The sequence below is a fragment of the Rana temporaria genome, chromosome 1 (assembly GCF_905171775.1).
Source record: "Rana temporaria chromosome 1, aRanTem1.1, whole genome shotgun sequence".
Taxonomy (NCBI): domain Eukaryota; kingdom Metazoa; phylum Chordata; class Amphibia; order Anura; family Ranidae; genus Rana; species Rana temporaria.
This window is the reverse complement of record NC_053489.1, coordinates 150,708,830-150,724,521: the sequence shown is the minus strand read 5'-3', so window position 1 is coordinate 150,724,521 and position 15,692 is coordinate 150,708,830. Positions and strand designations below refer to the sequence as shown.

At 42.7% G+C, this 15,692-nt stretch overlaps 1 protein-coding gene across 2 annotated transcripts in view; it reads right to left on the bottom strand.

The window, feature by feature from the left end:
- Window positions 1-15,692, bottom strand: part of SRFBP1 (serum response factor binding protein 1) — a 153,873-nt gene that overhangs the window by 73,071 nt on the left and 65,110 nt on the right. The window contains exon 1 of one of the 2 annotated variants that reach the window (XM_040344140.1): window positions 11,103-11,132. The exons of the other annotated variant lie outside the window; for it this stretch is intronic. The gene's annotated coding sequence lies outside the window, so the exon portion shown is untranslated. Of the gene's footprint in view, window positions 1-11,102; window positions 11,133-15,692 lie in introns of those variants that run through there. 2 annotated transcript variants of the gene reach the window in all.

Here is a 15,692-nt window from a genome sequence, read left to right as displayed (position 1 = left end):
CAAATAGGATAGCTTTACCAATCTATTATTACAAACCACAAAGCTGACATGGTAAGCTAAAATAGAACTGCTCCTTTTAATTATCTGTACAGTAGCTGGCCAGGCATTGGTACAGCAGCAACATCTGTGTTTTCTTCAATGTCCTCAAAAATGCAGCCAGCAAACACAATGGTAAAATACTGACTCTATCATCTTCAGGATTTCTTCACTATGGTGAGGAGGAAAGAACACTAATAAACAGGAATTCAAGACCACCCAGGCAATTAATTTCCGAAAAATGTAAGATAAACCAATTACTTTACATAAAGACAAAAAATGAGTTGACATAAATAAGCTTATTAGGCAGATGACTCCCATGACACATCACATTAGCATCCTGTTTAGAATCCCTGAATGCACTCACAAAGCAACCCCTTCCCTTTCCCACAGCTTCCAGTTCTCTTAAGCAGGGGTCTCCAAACTGAGATCTGATGCAAGATTTTATCTGGCTCACAACTAATGTGCACAGTATCAGGTTAGGTTCACACATATGCAGCCGAAATTTCAGTGTGGCAGTCCGGTACGTTTCTGCTCACCGGTTCAGGTGCAATTCAGGTACAATTTTTTTACCTGAAATTGCACCAGAACCGGACCGAAAAAAGCACAGGACCCTTTTTAAAACCGCACTGCGGCCGCCCTGCACATATGTGAATCGGCTCCATTAAAAGCCAGTCCGCTCCCCATGTTATGCAAATTGGATATGGTTAAAAATGCATCCAATTCGTATATATGTGAACCGAGCCTCAGTGGACTCTGATACAAGGTTTATGACGTGAACTCTGATGCAAGGGGGAATTCAGTTCACACTAAATTTATTTTTGTTTGATCTTTGGAGACTTGAAAATCTTTGGGAATTTTTCCTTCACTTTCTGTCCCATAATCAAAACAGAAAGTGAGTGGACATTCCTCCAAAGTGAAGAAGTACCTGACTGGCACTAGAACTAGTGTTCCCATTGCCCATGGGAGGATTTCCCCTTTATTCCTGTTCTGGTGACAATCCAACATTTTTATTTCACTTTCGGTGAGAACGGTAAACGGAACACTCAGAAAGCAAGAATTTCCCTAACCTGGACACAGACAGCGATAAAACCCTGAGAGCCGGTTCACACTGGGGCGACCTGGGATCCGACCTGAAGTTGCCCCAAGTCGTGTGGTTGAGAAAATAAATGGAAGTGAATGGAGCCGTCTAAATACACACTACTGAAGTCGCTCCGACTTCAGAAAAGGTTCCTGTACTACTTCAATCTGACTTGTAGGCAATCTGTACCCATTGATTTTAATGGAAGTTGCCTCAGAAGTCGGATCACTGTCTTAAATGAAGCAACAATACAGGAAGATAACATACATTTCTCAGGCAAACCCCTCCCTCCCACAGAGCTGATTGTTGTTTGATTGGCCACTGGAAAGCCTCCTGTCCTGGAGGCGACTTGAAGTTGCTTTGTACTGTCCAGGAGGCAACTTGAAGTTGCCTTGTAAGTTGCCTGATGATTCATACTCAAGTCGTGTCCAAGTTGCCTCCCAAAGTCGTGTTGCCCCTGTGTGAACCGACTCTGTAAGGTGTTGTAATTTATCTTTACTTGATTCAAAGCAAACATAAAAATAAAAAAATTACTTTTAGTTATATTGTAAAAAAAAAAAAAAGAATAAAATGGAACTAAAACCATTTAGCCATTTCGCTGCTGGAGCACACAGACATTTTCTGAAAGCAGAGAACCTGTAGAATAAATTGGCAACAGTTGTAATTGTAATTTAAAAATTTAGGGCCGAAACAACCAATTATGAAATTAATCGATTACAATTTTCATAATCGATTAATCGGCCAGTAACATAATGGGGTTAAAAAAACTAAAATTAGCCCTTTACAGTACAAAAAAGCAAATCGCTACTGTAAATATTACTTTCACTGTCCCACAGTAAAAAAATGAACCCCTTACAGTAGCGATTATTTGCTCTTTTTGTAATTATTTTTGTTTTTTTAACCCCATTATGTTACTAAACATCTCAGGCCTGGGTTCACACCTCTGTTTTTGGTGCTTTTTGAAGAAACACACTACGGTTCATTTACATGTTTTCCTATTGGACACATTCACATCCATGATTTTTTTTCAGCTGCTGTGTATTTGGAAAGGGCAAGGACTTTTTACGCAAAACGGTGCTATTTTTTTTTTTTTTTTTGGTTCAATATACTTCAATGGACAAGCTGCAGAAAAGCATGTAATGTGTTTTTGCGGCAATTTGTGTTTTGTAATCTGCCCAACAACAAATTGGCCCAAAAAAAATTTAAAATGACAATTTTTTTTTTTTTTTTTTTTTAAGGCTATTATCCGATTAATCGAAACAATAATTGGCCAACAAATCGATTATGAAAATAATCGTTAGTTGCAGCCCTAGATAAATTATATGTCTCTTCTGCAATAAAGAGCCTGTCTGCTTGCAGTTATCACAACCAGGACTTTAATTCCACTTTGTTTTTCCCTTTTGGGATACAGGCTTTACATAATAAAAAAAAAAAAGCTTCTTAAAGCGGTTGTAAACTCAGATAATGTTACCCCAAATCAGCAATATGCAATTTCATCTTGCTGTTTAGCAGCTATGCGCTACATACATTATACAAATAGAACGCTCTTACTTGAAAAAAATGACTTTTTATGCTCGCCTTTGCTTGTACTCAGCCGCTGCCATTATGACTCCTGTCTTCCGCGTATCAGTAGTATTTTATTTCCGCCCTCACTCTTCTTCTGTGTCCATAATCCCGCACGTGCGCATTCCTTCCTGAAGCCAAGCCTCGTTTTCGTTTCAGACAGACAGGTTCTGTCCTTGGCTCTGCGCTCCAACCCCTGTGACATAGCGAGTCACATGGGGTTAGAATCAGCTTCTCAGGGAGGGAGTATCGCGGGATCTCAGGGCTGACGTCAGTCAGAGGAAATTACGCAGCCCTGGCAAGTACACAGTTTTCCGGCCAGAAGAAGAGCCGGCCGGAAAAACGGCACTAACTGCGCATGTGCCGATTACGTCATTCATTCAAAGATTACAGATTACACAGAAAGGGATAAGGTAGGAAGCGTTTTACATAGAGCAACTTGTTTATAAGGTAGGAAAGGTTGATAAGGTGGAAATAGCACAGGAAGGGTTTACAACCACTTTAAAGAAAACTGAAAAATAACAACAACAACAGGACTTGTTGGTTAGAACTGGCCATGCAATGATCACAATTCTGCAAGTTCAGCAGGGACCGGATGCATTTCAATCAATGTATGGCCACTATGGTTGAACAAAAGTTTATCTTACCGATCAACTTCTGTTCAACTGCCCTGTTCGATCAGCACTGCAGGCTATAGCAGGGAGGAATCCCCATCCACCTTAAATGTGTGGGTAATCGGGTCAGTTTTTTGTTTTCACTCATCTATGGACATCCTATACCAGGGGTTGACAAATTTGCTTGGAATCTAGGAGCCAGCTAAAAAAGTTAGGAGCCAGAAAACGCACCCCGTCCCGATGAGCTTGCACGCAGAAGCGAACACATACGTGAGCAGCGCCCGCATATGTAAACGGTGTTCAAACCACACATGTGAGGTATCGCCGCGATTGGTAGAGCGAGAGCAATAATTCTAGCCCTAGACCTCCTCTGTAACTCAAAACATGCAACCTGTAGATTTTTTTTAAACGTCGCCTATGAAGATTTTATATGGTAAAAGTTTGTCGGCATTCCACGAGCGGACGCAATTTTGAAGCGTGACATGTTGGGTATGAATTTACTCGGCGTAACATTATCTTTCATAATATTAAAAAAAATGGGGATAACTTTACTGTTGTCTTATTTTTTAATAAAAAAAAAGTGTAATTTTTTCCCAAAAAAGTGCGCTTGTAAGACCGCCGCGCTAATACGGCGTGACAGAAAGTATTGCAACGATCGCCATTTTATTCTCTAGGGTGTTAGGATAAAAAATATATATAATGTTTGGGGGTTCCAATTAGAGGGAAGAATATGGCATTGAAAAATAGTGAAAAATGACATTAGAATTGCTGTTTAACTTGTAATGCTTAACTTGTAATACCAACGGCCACCACCAGATGGCGCCAGCTCACATCTGGTGGTAATAACTTGTAATACCAACGGCTCACCACCAGATGGCACCTGCCCACCTTCCAAGCCAAGTCGCCAGGACACCATTTCTAGTCGCCATGGCGACCGGGATTTGTCGAGCCCTGTCCTATACCACATGGTGAAACGCATAAACAAGTCAAACTAATGAAGCCCACATATCTATTATATTGCAGCTTACCAATTCTTAGACTATTGATTTTGGGTTTAATACTGCTTTAAATCTAGTAACCCAGAAAAAACAATTTGAATTCCCTCCACTGACATGACCAGTATACAGCCGATTTTGCTATGGGATTCTGCAAAAAGAGTACCGTATTTGCCAGCGTAAAAGGCGGCTAGGCCTATAAGACGACCCCCTAATATTTAATTCAAAATGGTGGTTTTGTGCTTTACTCACCGTATAAGACGACCCCCTTCTGAGACGACCCCCTTGTGCGGTAATAGCGTTGTTATGAAGAGGCCGCAGCCCGCCGGGTGCTCTGTAATGCTTTATGTAATTTAGTATTTGCGCCGTTTCAGCCAATCCCGGCAGGTGATGCATTCTGTTGATGACTACAGAGCATGCGAAGCCTGCTCGGATTGGAGTAACAAACTCTGCCAATCCGAGCAGGTTACATAATATAGCCTGCTCGGATTGGCAGAGGTTGTTACTCCAATCCGAGCAGGCTTAGCAGGCTCTAGTCATCAACAGAGTGCAATGCCCACTGGGATTGGCTGAGCGGCGCATATACTGACTACATACAGCTTTACAGAGCACCCGGCGAACTGATGTCAATCGGGCAGCTGCTTCACCCGGCGTACAAGACGACCCCCGGTTGTTGGTGTAATTCCGGTGTAAAAGGTCGTCTTATACGCCGGTAGATTAGATTAGAAGTTTTCAGTAAGCATTGATGAGTAATTAGTCACACAAGGGGAAGTGGTAGCACTGAGGTGAAAATTATAATGACAAAAAAAAAAAAAAACTATGTTTTCAGTGTGTTTATGTAAACACCAATTGACACGTACTTCTAAATCAATTTAAGTTTTAAATATGTCCAAAATATAAAGTTACTGCTTGCTAGTCAGATATTTACTATATTAAAAAAAAATTACTGAATATACCAAAAGACTGAAAACAATACATTTGTTTCCAACCTGTGAAGGCTTCTGCAGCAGATTAACCCAAACTCGGCAGCTTTGTGCCTTGAGATGAAGAGATCGATTTAAGGGTAATCTTCTGGGATGAAGTAAGATACAATGAATCTTCCCAGGGTGTATTTGTGCCCAAAGTCAAATTTTCTCTACCGTAATGATTGCACATTTGGAAAAGAGCAATGCTCACAGACCACTCGCTCTGCCAAACCACAATTGTGTAATATGCTCCATGGATAGCTTTTAGTAAACATAATGTTCTTCTGGCTTGAACCCAGTGGTCAGAAATCCATTGGATAACGGATTCAAAACAATGAAACAGAATGAGTTTTCTGTGTTTCACTGGGATTCACAAGGGAAAAAAAATATTAAAGGGGGTTTCCTTCTCTAATCCAAACATGAGCCCATGTTTTGCTACCTTGAATGTAGGTATACACTATATATTACTGAATGGACCCACCTACTTAAAGCTTAGCACCCATACACATTACATTCTTGGTACACTCACCTTTAAAGTGTATGTATAGCCAATAGATTTTTAGAGGTAGACCGATATAGGTTTTTCTCTGGCCGATGCCGATATTTAGAAATTGGGACGGCTGATGGCCGATATAGGATGCCGATTTTTGTGGCCGATAAGAAAAAAAAAAAAAAAAAAACACACACACCTCACCCACTCTACTCCTTCTTGCTTACTCCTGTCACTCTAGCACACACTCCTCAGTACAGATGGCACTGGCATGTGGCACCGATTGGCGATGGCAGATTTCACACTAAGCCGAGTGTAACTGTGTGAAACTAACAAAGGAGAGAGAGAGAGAGAGAGAGAGAGAGAGAGAGAGAGAGAGAGAGAGAGAGAGAGAGAGAGAGAGAGAGAGAGAGAGAGAGAGAGAGAGAGAGAGAGAGAGAGAGAGAGAGAGAGAGAGAGAGAGAGAGAGAGAGAGAGAGAGAGAGAGAGAGAGAGAGAGAGAGAGAGAGAGAGAGAGAGAGAGAGAGAGAGAGAGAGAGAGAGAGAGAGAGAGAGAGAGAGAGAGAGAGAGAGAGAGAGAGAGAGAGAGAGAAGAGAGAAGCTGTCAGCTCGATGGTCGGGATCCAGCAGGTAAATTACACCAGCGAATGATTGGGCTGCTTTAGAAAGAGGGCGGGGCCACATACACATAGCGGCCCGCCCAGATACCATCCCATTGGCTGGTGTAATATAGCTGCTGGGTCCCGCCCCGACATCGAGCTGACAGCTCCTCTCTCCTCCGTTAGTTGTCAGTTTCACACTCAGCACGGCGCTTGATCCGGCCAGAGCCGCCGAGTGTGAAGAAGAGAGGAGGAACGGCGGTCAGTGTAAAATATCGGCCTAATTTTGATAATAATCGGCCGATATATCAAAATGGCTAAAAATCAGGCGATATATCGGTCTACCTCTATACATTTTTTCAGTACTGGATAGAGTATGGCAAGGTTAAAATCATCCTAAGTTTATTTTTTTCCGCTCTGTGTTTTGTGAGGGCAATTTACCTAAAAGATGTCCTTATTGGAAAATGTACCCTCACTTTCTGTCCTGATGACAACTTTAACAGTTTCGATTTTCCATCAATTACTGTCTCAGAGTCAGTGGTCACCAAGACTACTGGAGAGGATGAATCTACCTATCAGGGAGTCAGACAAGAATAAAATGTGTCAGGAATTATAATCCTTCTCGACTCGGCTATACATACGTTTTAAATTCACCAAAACTATGTAATATGAGACTCTGCTTAAAAAAACAAAAAACAAAACTAGTAAATATGTAATACGAAGACGTACCAAAACTATCCATTTAAGAGAGATTGTGCACTTTAATTGTAACATGTTTAGTGCAACGTGTTCGCTTTACAATGCCGAAGTAACTTGTCTAAACTTTATAACCACATAGTGAGTTTGGGTTTGAAAGAATATTCGTTAAAATGAGATGCACATCACCCTAGAGTTTTTGGCTTATGTAGAAAATAATCAGGCAAAGCAGTTATAAGGGCCCTTTCACATGGGGCGGATCAGTAATGATCCGCCTCCGTGTGTCCGTCAAGCTCAGCAGGGATCCTCCGTAAAATCCCCGCTGAGCCGTTGGCTGACAGGGCGGTCCCCGCACACTGTGCAGGGACCGCCCTGTCTTTCCCTGCGCTCTCCCTTATGGGGGAATCGGATGAACACGGACCGTATGTCCGTGTTCACCCGATCCGATAGACGGAAGAAAAATAGGATTTTCTTCTGTCCGAAAAATCGGATATTTGCGGAGGCGGGTGATTACGGGTGTCAGCGGATGGTCATTCACTGACACCCGCAGTCACATAGGGACCAATGTATGTCTCGTTTTCATCCGCAACGGATAGATGAAAATGTGGACATACGGTCCGCACATGTGAAAGGGGCCTTAAGCTAGCCACAAGCACATTTTAAGCATGATGATTATTGACTAAGATGGAGATTTTTTCCCACTTTATTTCTTTAATGTTTCAAGTGAAGGTTACATACGAGATCAACTAAAAGGAACATAAACAGAATACCAGGGTCAGTACTTTGAGTCTAGTTGCAATAACAATAAGAGTAATAGAATTGAGGCAACTACATGTTAGGCCTTACCCCCTAAACCTATTCCTGACCGCCCACCGCATATATACTGCAGCAAGGCGGCCCGGCTGCGCAAAATCACATGATTTTTTTGCAAGCGGTGTAGGGAGGCAACGCCAGAGCGCCGCTCCCGCGGTGATTGGACACAGCGGGAGCCAATCAGCTGGTCTGGCAGCCGCAATGGCTGCCATAACCCACCGATCATTCAGTGGAGAGATCGAGCAGTGGGCTGCCTATGTAAACAAGGCAAACCACCGATCTGTCAGGAAACAAAAGAGAGATCTTGTGTTTCAGCTAAGCTGACACATGGATCTCTCTTTTCCTCCAGTGTATCCACCCCCCAGTTAGTAAGCACCTTCCAGGGACACACTTAACCCTTTGATCGCCCCTGGTGTTAACCCCTTCCCTGCCAGTGTAATTTATACTGTGACAGTGCATTTTTTTTTTTAGCACTGATTACTGTATTGGTGTCACTGGACCCCAAAAAGTGTCACTTAGTGTCTAATTTGTCCCCCCCAATCCCCCCCATAAATAAAAATAAAGCGGATCGCCACCATTACTAGTAAAAAAATAATAATATTCAAAATGCCATAAATCTATCCCATAGTTTGTAGATGCGATAACTTTTGTGCAAACCAATCAATATACACGTATAGGGATTTTTTTTTTTTTTACCAAAAATATGTAGGAGAATACATATCGACCTAAACTGATGAAGAAATTACATTTTGGTTTTAATATTTTATTGGGAATGATTTATAGCAGAAAATAAAAAATATTGTTTATTTATTCAAAATTGTCAGTGCCGGTTCACACTACCACGACTTGGGATCCGACTTGTGTCGCCCCAAGTCGTGCGACATAAAAAATTCAATTGAAGTGAACGAGAGCCGTCTTAAATGTACACTACTGAAGTCGCTCCGACTTCAGAAAAGTTTCCTCTACTACTTCAAGGCGACTTCTAGGCAACTTGTACCCATAGATTTCAATGAAAGTTGCCTCCAAAGCCGGAACACATCTTAACTGAAGTAACTTTACAGGAAAATAAAATAGTTTACTCAGGCAAACCCCTCCCTTCTACAGAGCTGATTATTCTGTGATTGGCCACAGCCAAAGTCGCCTGTCCTGGAGGCAACTTCAAGTCGTGTTGTAAGTTGCTTCAAGTCGTGCTGAAGTCGCCTTGCAAAGTTGCGCTGTAAGTCAGGTTGCCCCTGTGTGAACCGACACTCAGGCCCCATACACACGAGAGGATTTATCCGCGAATACGGTCCAGCGGACCGTTTCCGCGGATAATTCCTCTTGAGGATTTGAGCGGATTTCTCTGCGATGGAGTGTACTCACCATCGCATTGAAATCCGCGCCTAAATCCTCTGGCGATGACGTGTCGCGCCGTCGCCGCGATTATGACGCGGCGACGTGCGCGACGCTGTCATATAAGGAATTCCACGCATGCGTCGAATCATTACGACGCATGCGGGGGATCCCTTCGGACGGATGGATCCAGTGAGTCTATACAGACCAGCGGATCCATCCGTTGGGATGGATTCCAGCAGATAGATTTGTTTAGCATGTCAGCGAATATTTGATCTGCTGGAATCCATCCCAGGGGATAAATATCCGCGGAAACAGATCCACTGGAGTGTACACACCATAGGATCTATCCGCTGAAACCCATTCGCTGGGATTTTTCAGCGGATGGATTCCATCGTGTGTATGGGGCCTCAGTCTTTTTTGTTTAAAGCGTAAAAAATAAAAACTGCGGTCCAAGCCAATACTCTATATTGTAGTATGATTTCAATCGTAGTTAATTATTCTTAGTTATATTAACTAATCTACTTTTTTTTCTGTAATGGTCAAATAACCTACCTAACAGTAGCTACTTAGTGGACCTTAAAATTCTACCATTTATGTTGCCATTCAATAAAGAGGTTCTTTTGATCAGACTCTTTCAAAAGCCAGTAATGGCTTGTAAACATCAAACCAAAGCTGGAAGTGACCAAATCCTTGTCGCTTCCAGGCTTCTTACATCCCAGAGGGGAGGAAGGTATAGATGTATTGTAGATTACTTCCTAAAGCAATGAGTGGTGGCAGTACTAGGCTCTCTGGGCGGCGGCCTTTTTAGGCACATGTAAAAGTTATCAAGCAGCTTTATAGCCCATAGTACCATATACAGAAACGCTGGCCCTAAAAACTGGTATACTGGTCATCGCTGCAGCAGACATAGATATCACCCTTCCTGTTTGAGGCTGTATATATACACATACAGCAGATGAGAAAACGTTTAAGATACCACTATGTACCAAGAAAGATGAATCTCCCATTCCCAATGCTCTTGGTTTTCACTGGGATAAAGTGCTGCAATTTCCATTTTTACCTCTGTCCAGTAACACAGCACAAATATAATAAACAGGACTATGTAAGAGGTACTGACTGGGGTACACTTTGCAAGGGAATTTTCCCCAGGGATTAAAGTATAACTAAAAGGCAAAACTTTTTCTTTTGGCTATGGATAGAGTGCAGAGGGATTAGAACAAGTGTCAGTTTTTTTTATTGCTGACTGTGACCACATTAAGGTGATTCACCGTCTCGATTTGTCCTGTTTACCAATGAAAGTGAAAGTCAAATAAAATCAAAAATTTGGGTGTTTGCACAGAAAAGTAATAGGAGAAGAAATCTTCCAATGAGGACACTAGTTCTGGTGACCTAGGGGTCCCCAAGGAATCCCCTTAATTTGCAGGGATTTTCTCTCACTTCCAGTTAGGCTATGGGATGGGAAGTGAACGGGAAATCTCCAAAAAGGGACACAGCTAAAATAAAGCCGATAGGACTCTATCCAAAATGTAAAAAATGTTTGGCCTATAGTTCTACTTTAATGAATGATCCAATCATTTGCAATCAAAAAGCCCCTTTTAAAAAAATAAATAAAAATCTTTGCACATGATTGGGTATTTTTTGCTAATTGAAATTCAACAACATTAAAGGAGTTGTAAAGGAAAATGTTTTTTCATCTTAATGCAATCTATGCATGGGGTGTTTATGGGTGCTATGTACAAAGTCTTATTTACAGGTGCTGTACAGGGTGCAGAAAAACAAACAGAACAAAAATAGTTAAACAAAAACCTAGCCGTGTCTCGGCTCTAACTACAATATTACAAGCCCTCACTACCAGGCTGAACAAGCCTACAGCTTGTCAGCTTTAACACACACTGCTTAACAGTTTTCCACCAACCTTCTTGCTCTCTCACAGATCAGTCCCAACTGTGTTTCCCAGGCAGAGCAAAGGCTGTCTGCTCACGTGAGCTTAAATTGGCCTGGGGGAGAGGGCCAACACCTGTAGTGGATCAGAGCTCCCTGAACGTGTAAGAGAGGAGCCTGGGAGAGGTATAAACCCCGCACAGGACTTTCCCAGGCTCTCTCTGGGAGGCTCTGCTACAGCGGCTATGGCCGCTCGCTGTATCACGGGAGCGTGCCCGCAATTACTCACCACCATGCGAGAGCTCTCGTATGACTGTGGTCAGTACTTGCGGGGAGGACCAGAGACAGCCGCCGAGGGACCCCAGAAGACGTGGATCGGGGCCACTCTGTGCAAAATGAACTGCACAGTGGGGATAAGTATAACTTGTTATTTTAAATGAAAAAAAAAAATATTTCCTTTACTAACACTTTAAGTAAGCTCTTGGGGATATTCCCATGCAAAGTGCAATTTCGCTTGTAAAATGAATAGCCTATTTGTTTAAAGAAAATCAACCCCACTGTATCTGCAAAGCTGGACTTGACCCCTACTAGTATTGTTAAAAATTGCAGGTTTGGATTCCAGCTTTTAACATTTTTCTTTTACAAGAGATAATTGGATAATGGCCTTCCTTCATGTCACTACTCAGTAGAAAAGATATTTCCATTTGATCTATAAATTCCCTTAGAACCCATTAGAAAAGAACAACATTGCATTAAAAGGCAATGCTAACCCACTTTACAGCCAAACTCCATTTAAATTCTGTTTTTTGGAAGCAGTGGAGAAGTGTTAAAACTTCAGTCAGGCTTTTATTTCTGTTACCCCCCATAGGTGAAATTGTCTTTCACTTCCTGTCCTTGTGTCGCCAGGACAAGAAATAGAGAGAATGGCTGTCACAGGGAGAGCAACAAAAAACATCTTCAGGAAATCTAACTTCCCCACTCTACTAAAAAAAATGTGTTCACCCCATTGGTCACACTTTGCATCACTTTCTGTCCTACCAGGACTATTAAAAACCGGACAGAGGTGGGATGATAATAAAATAGGCATCCCAAAAAACTGTGTGAGAGGGCCCAGGGCAGCCGCGGTATTTGAAAAACAAAATCTTTTTTAGCCAAAGTGAACCCCTCTTCAGGGCCTGGCTACATTAGAATTTGTTATTCTATTAAACTTTCAGCCGCATTCCGAATCATCCTCATCAGTCAACTGAGAGAACGCAGCAAACCCTCTCAAAACTATTAATTCATAAACAAGGCAACCAGATAACCTTTTGAGTTGGCCTATACCCCATTAACAGGACAATCCACACCCCATTCATTGGAATGGCCATCATAATACCATCAAGCTTTTAGGCTTGAGTAACTAGAATCTTAACAGATATCCATCCTTGTCTCAGACTCATTACCTGTCGTAAATAGCTCAGCTGGTGGAATGGCCACATAAGTTTTCCGGATTGGCAATCAGCCAAAAAAATCCAAACTTCAGTGTATTTCATAACTCCTGAGCTGATAATAGTACAGCCAGAATAAGGACATATCTACCTGTATCGGTTAATTAGCAGGATTTTAAGCCCAAACACCATTATCCTATGAGGTACTGAAAGCAGATAAGGCCCATTGCCTCTCCTAGGTAAAATAGCCATCTGATACACATCATATTTGTATTCATTCAAAACATAATGTCATGCTGGACAATATTATGCAAGTTACTAGACAAGACATTTAAAGATATTAATACCTATAGAAACTGTATCTGTGGGCCACTCCTCAGACCTCTTGGTCAGATCATTTTTACCATCATCCTCCTCATAGACCAGAAAAGAGCATGCTCATTGATTGGACTAATTTGGCTGTACACACTAAGGTATTTTCATTCCTAAAACTTTTTGGTTTTGCCGTTGTATTTTTGTCTCTTTTTTTCCTTTGTAACGCGATTTCTATGCACACTTTTGTTTGCACCATTTTACCTTTTCTATTATTAACCACCTCAATACTGGGCACTTTCACCCCCTTCCTGCGCAAGCCATTTTTCAGCTTTCAGCGCTGTCACAATTTGAATGACAATTGCGCGGTCGTGCAACACTTTACCCAAATGAAATTTTAATCACATTTTCCCCACAAATAGAGCTTTCTATTGGTGATATTTGATCACCTCTGCGGTTTTTATTTATTTCGCTATAAAAAAAAGAAGAGTGACAATTTTTACAAAAAAAGCAATATTTTTTACTTTTTGCTATAATAAATATCCTCCAAAAAAAAATTCCTCAGATTTGCCCGATACGTATTCTTCTACATATTTTTGGTAAAAAAAAAAAAAAAATCGCAATAAGCGTATATTGATTGGTTTGTGCAAAAGTTATAGCGGCTACAAAATAGGGGATAGATTTATAGCATTTTTTTTTTTTTTATTACTAATGGCGGAGATCAGTGATTTTTATCGTGACTGCGATATTGCGGCGGACACACCGGACACTCTTGACACCATTCACATTTATACAGTGAACAGTGCTATACTGTAAATATGCACTGATTACTGTGTAAATGTGACAGGCAGGGAAGGGGTTAACACTAGGGGACGATCAAGGGGTTAAATGTGTACCCTAGTGAGTGATTCTAACTGTAGGGGGAGGGGACTGACTGGGGGAGGTAACCGATCTGTGTCCTTATGTACAAGGGACACAGCATCGGTCTCCTCTCCCTGACAGGACGTGGATCTCTGTTTACACACAGAGATCCACGGTCCTGCTCAGTTACTGAGCAATCGCGGGTGCCCAGCGGCCATCGCGGCTGCCGGGCACGTGCATCGGGTTCCCAGTAACGCGCCCCCTAGTGGCTTAGCAAGGCGAGGACGTCATATGACATCCTCCCAGAACAAGAGCACTATCGTGCCGCCGTCAATTGACGGCGGCAAATAGTAAAGTGGTTAAACAATATTCTGAAAAGTGTTAATATTGTGTTAATATTGTCTCTAATGCACTTAAAGCTGGGGTTCACCCGTACATGACACATTTTCCCCTTAGATGGATGCTCGTTTTGTCTAGGGGAATCGGCTAGTTGTTTTAAAATATGAGCTGTACTTACCGTTTACGAGATGCATCTTCTCCGCCGCTTCCGGGTATGGGCTGCGGGACTGGGCGTTCCTATTTTGATTGACAGTCTTCCGAGAGGCTTCCGACTGTCGCATCCATCGCGTCACGATTTTCCGAAAGAAGCCGAACGTCGGTGCGCAGGCGCAGTATAGAGCCGCACTGACGTTCGGCTTCTTTCGGCTACTAGTGACGCGATGGATGCGACCGTCGGAAGCCTCTCGGTAGACTGTCAATCAAGAAGGAACGCCCGCTCCCGAAGACCCATACCCGGAAGCGACGGAGAAGATGCATCTCGAAAACGGTAAGTACGGCTCATATTTTAAAACAACTAGCCGATTCCCCTAGACAAAACGAGCATCCATCTAAGGGGAAAAGAGAAAGAAAAAAAAGATCATTGGGTGAACTCCCGCTTTAAGCAAATGTTAAAAAATTCCTGTCTCTTGGAAGAGCGCTACTATACTGTAAATCTTTGGATCTACCCGACTGTGGTGACAGTGTGATAAAGTTAAACCCTGCGATCATTGCTCTCAGTCTGCTGGCACATAAAGTGGTAGTAAACTCATTTTTTTCCTACAGGTAAGCTTATAATAAAGCTAACCTGTAGGTGAAATGTACATCTTTTAACCATGTAGGGCCAGATTCAGGTAACACTTACGCCGACGTATCTACAGATACGCCGCGTAAGTGTCAATGTGCGCCGTCGTATCTATGTGCCTAATTCTTAATGCAAGATACGCCTGAAATGTGGCTTCATCCGACTGACGTAAGTTTCCTACGCCGTCGGAGCCTGGGCGCATATTTATGGCTGCAAGGGGCGCTTCCATTGATTTACGCGTCGAATATGCAAATGACCGAGATACGCCGATTCACGAACGTACTTGCGCCCGTCGCAGTAGTATACGCCGTTTACGTAAGGCGTACGTCTGGCGTAAAGTTATTCCACCTATAGGAGGCGCATCCCATGCAAAGGTATGGACGACGGAACAGCCGTCGTATTTTACGTTTACGTAGTTGTACGTGAATGGGGCTGGGCGTAGGTTACGTTCAGTGATTCAACGTATCTTAGGCGTTAGGTCCGACGTGATTCTGAGCATGTGCACTGGGAAGCGTCCACGGGACAGTGCATGCGCCGTTAGTTCGGCCCTTCATTTGCATGGGGTCACGCTTCATTTAAATGCATCACGCCCACACTCCACCTACTTTGAATTAGGCGGGCTTACGCCAACGGATTTAAGTTACGCCGGCGCAACGTTGGGAGCAAGTATTTTGATAATACTGTGCTCGCCGCTCTACACTACATCGGCATAACTATGCGCCCAGGTATGTGAATCTGGGCCGTAGTGTGTAGGAGATATTCTAGTGAGCGGCACGCACCCGATGACGTCACTGGAGCATGCACTCGGAGCATGTTCCTTCAGAGCCGTGTGTCGCGCCCGAGACTCCTGCATGCATGCATGCACAGGATGGACGTCATTGCGGCTCAGCCATTCAAGTCGTGG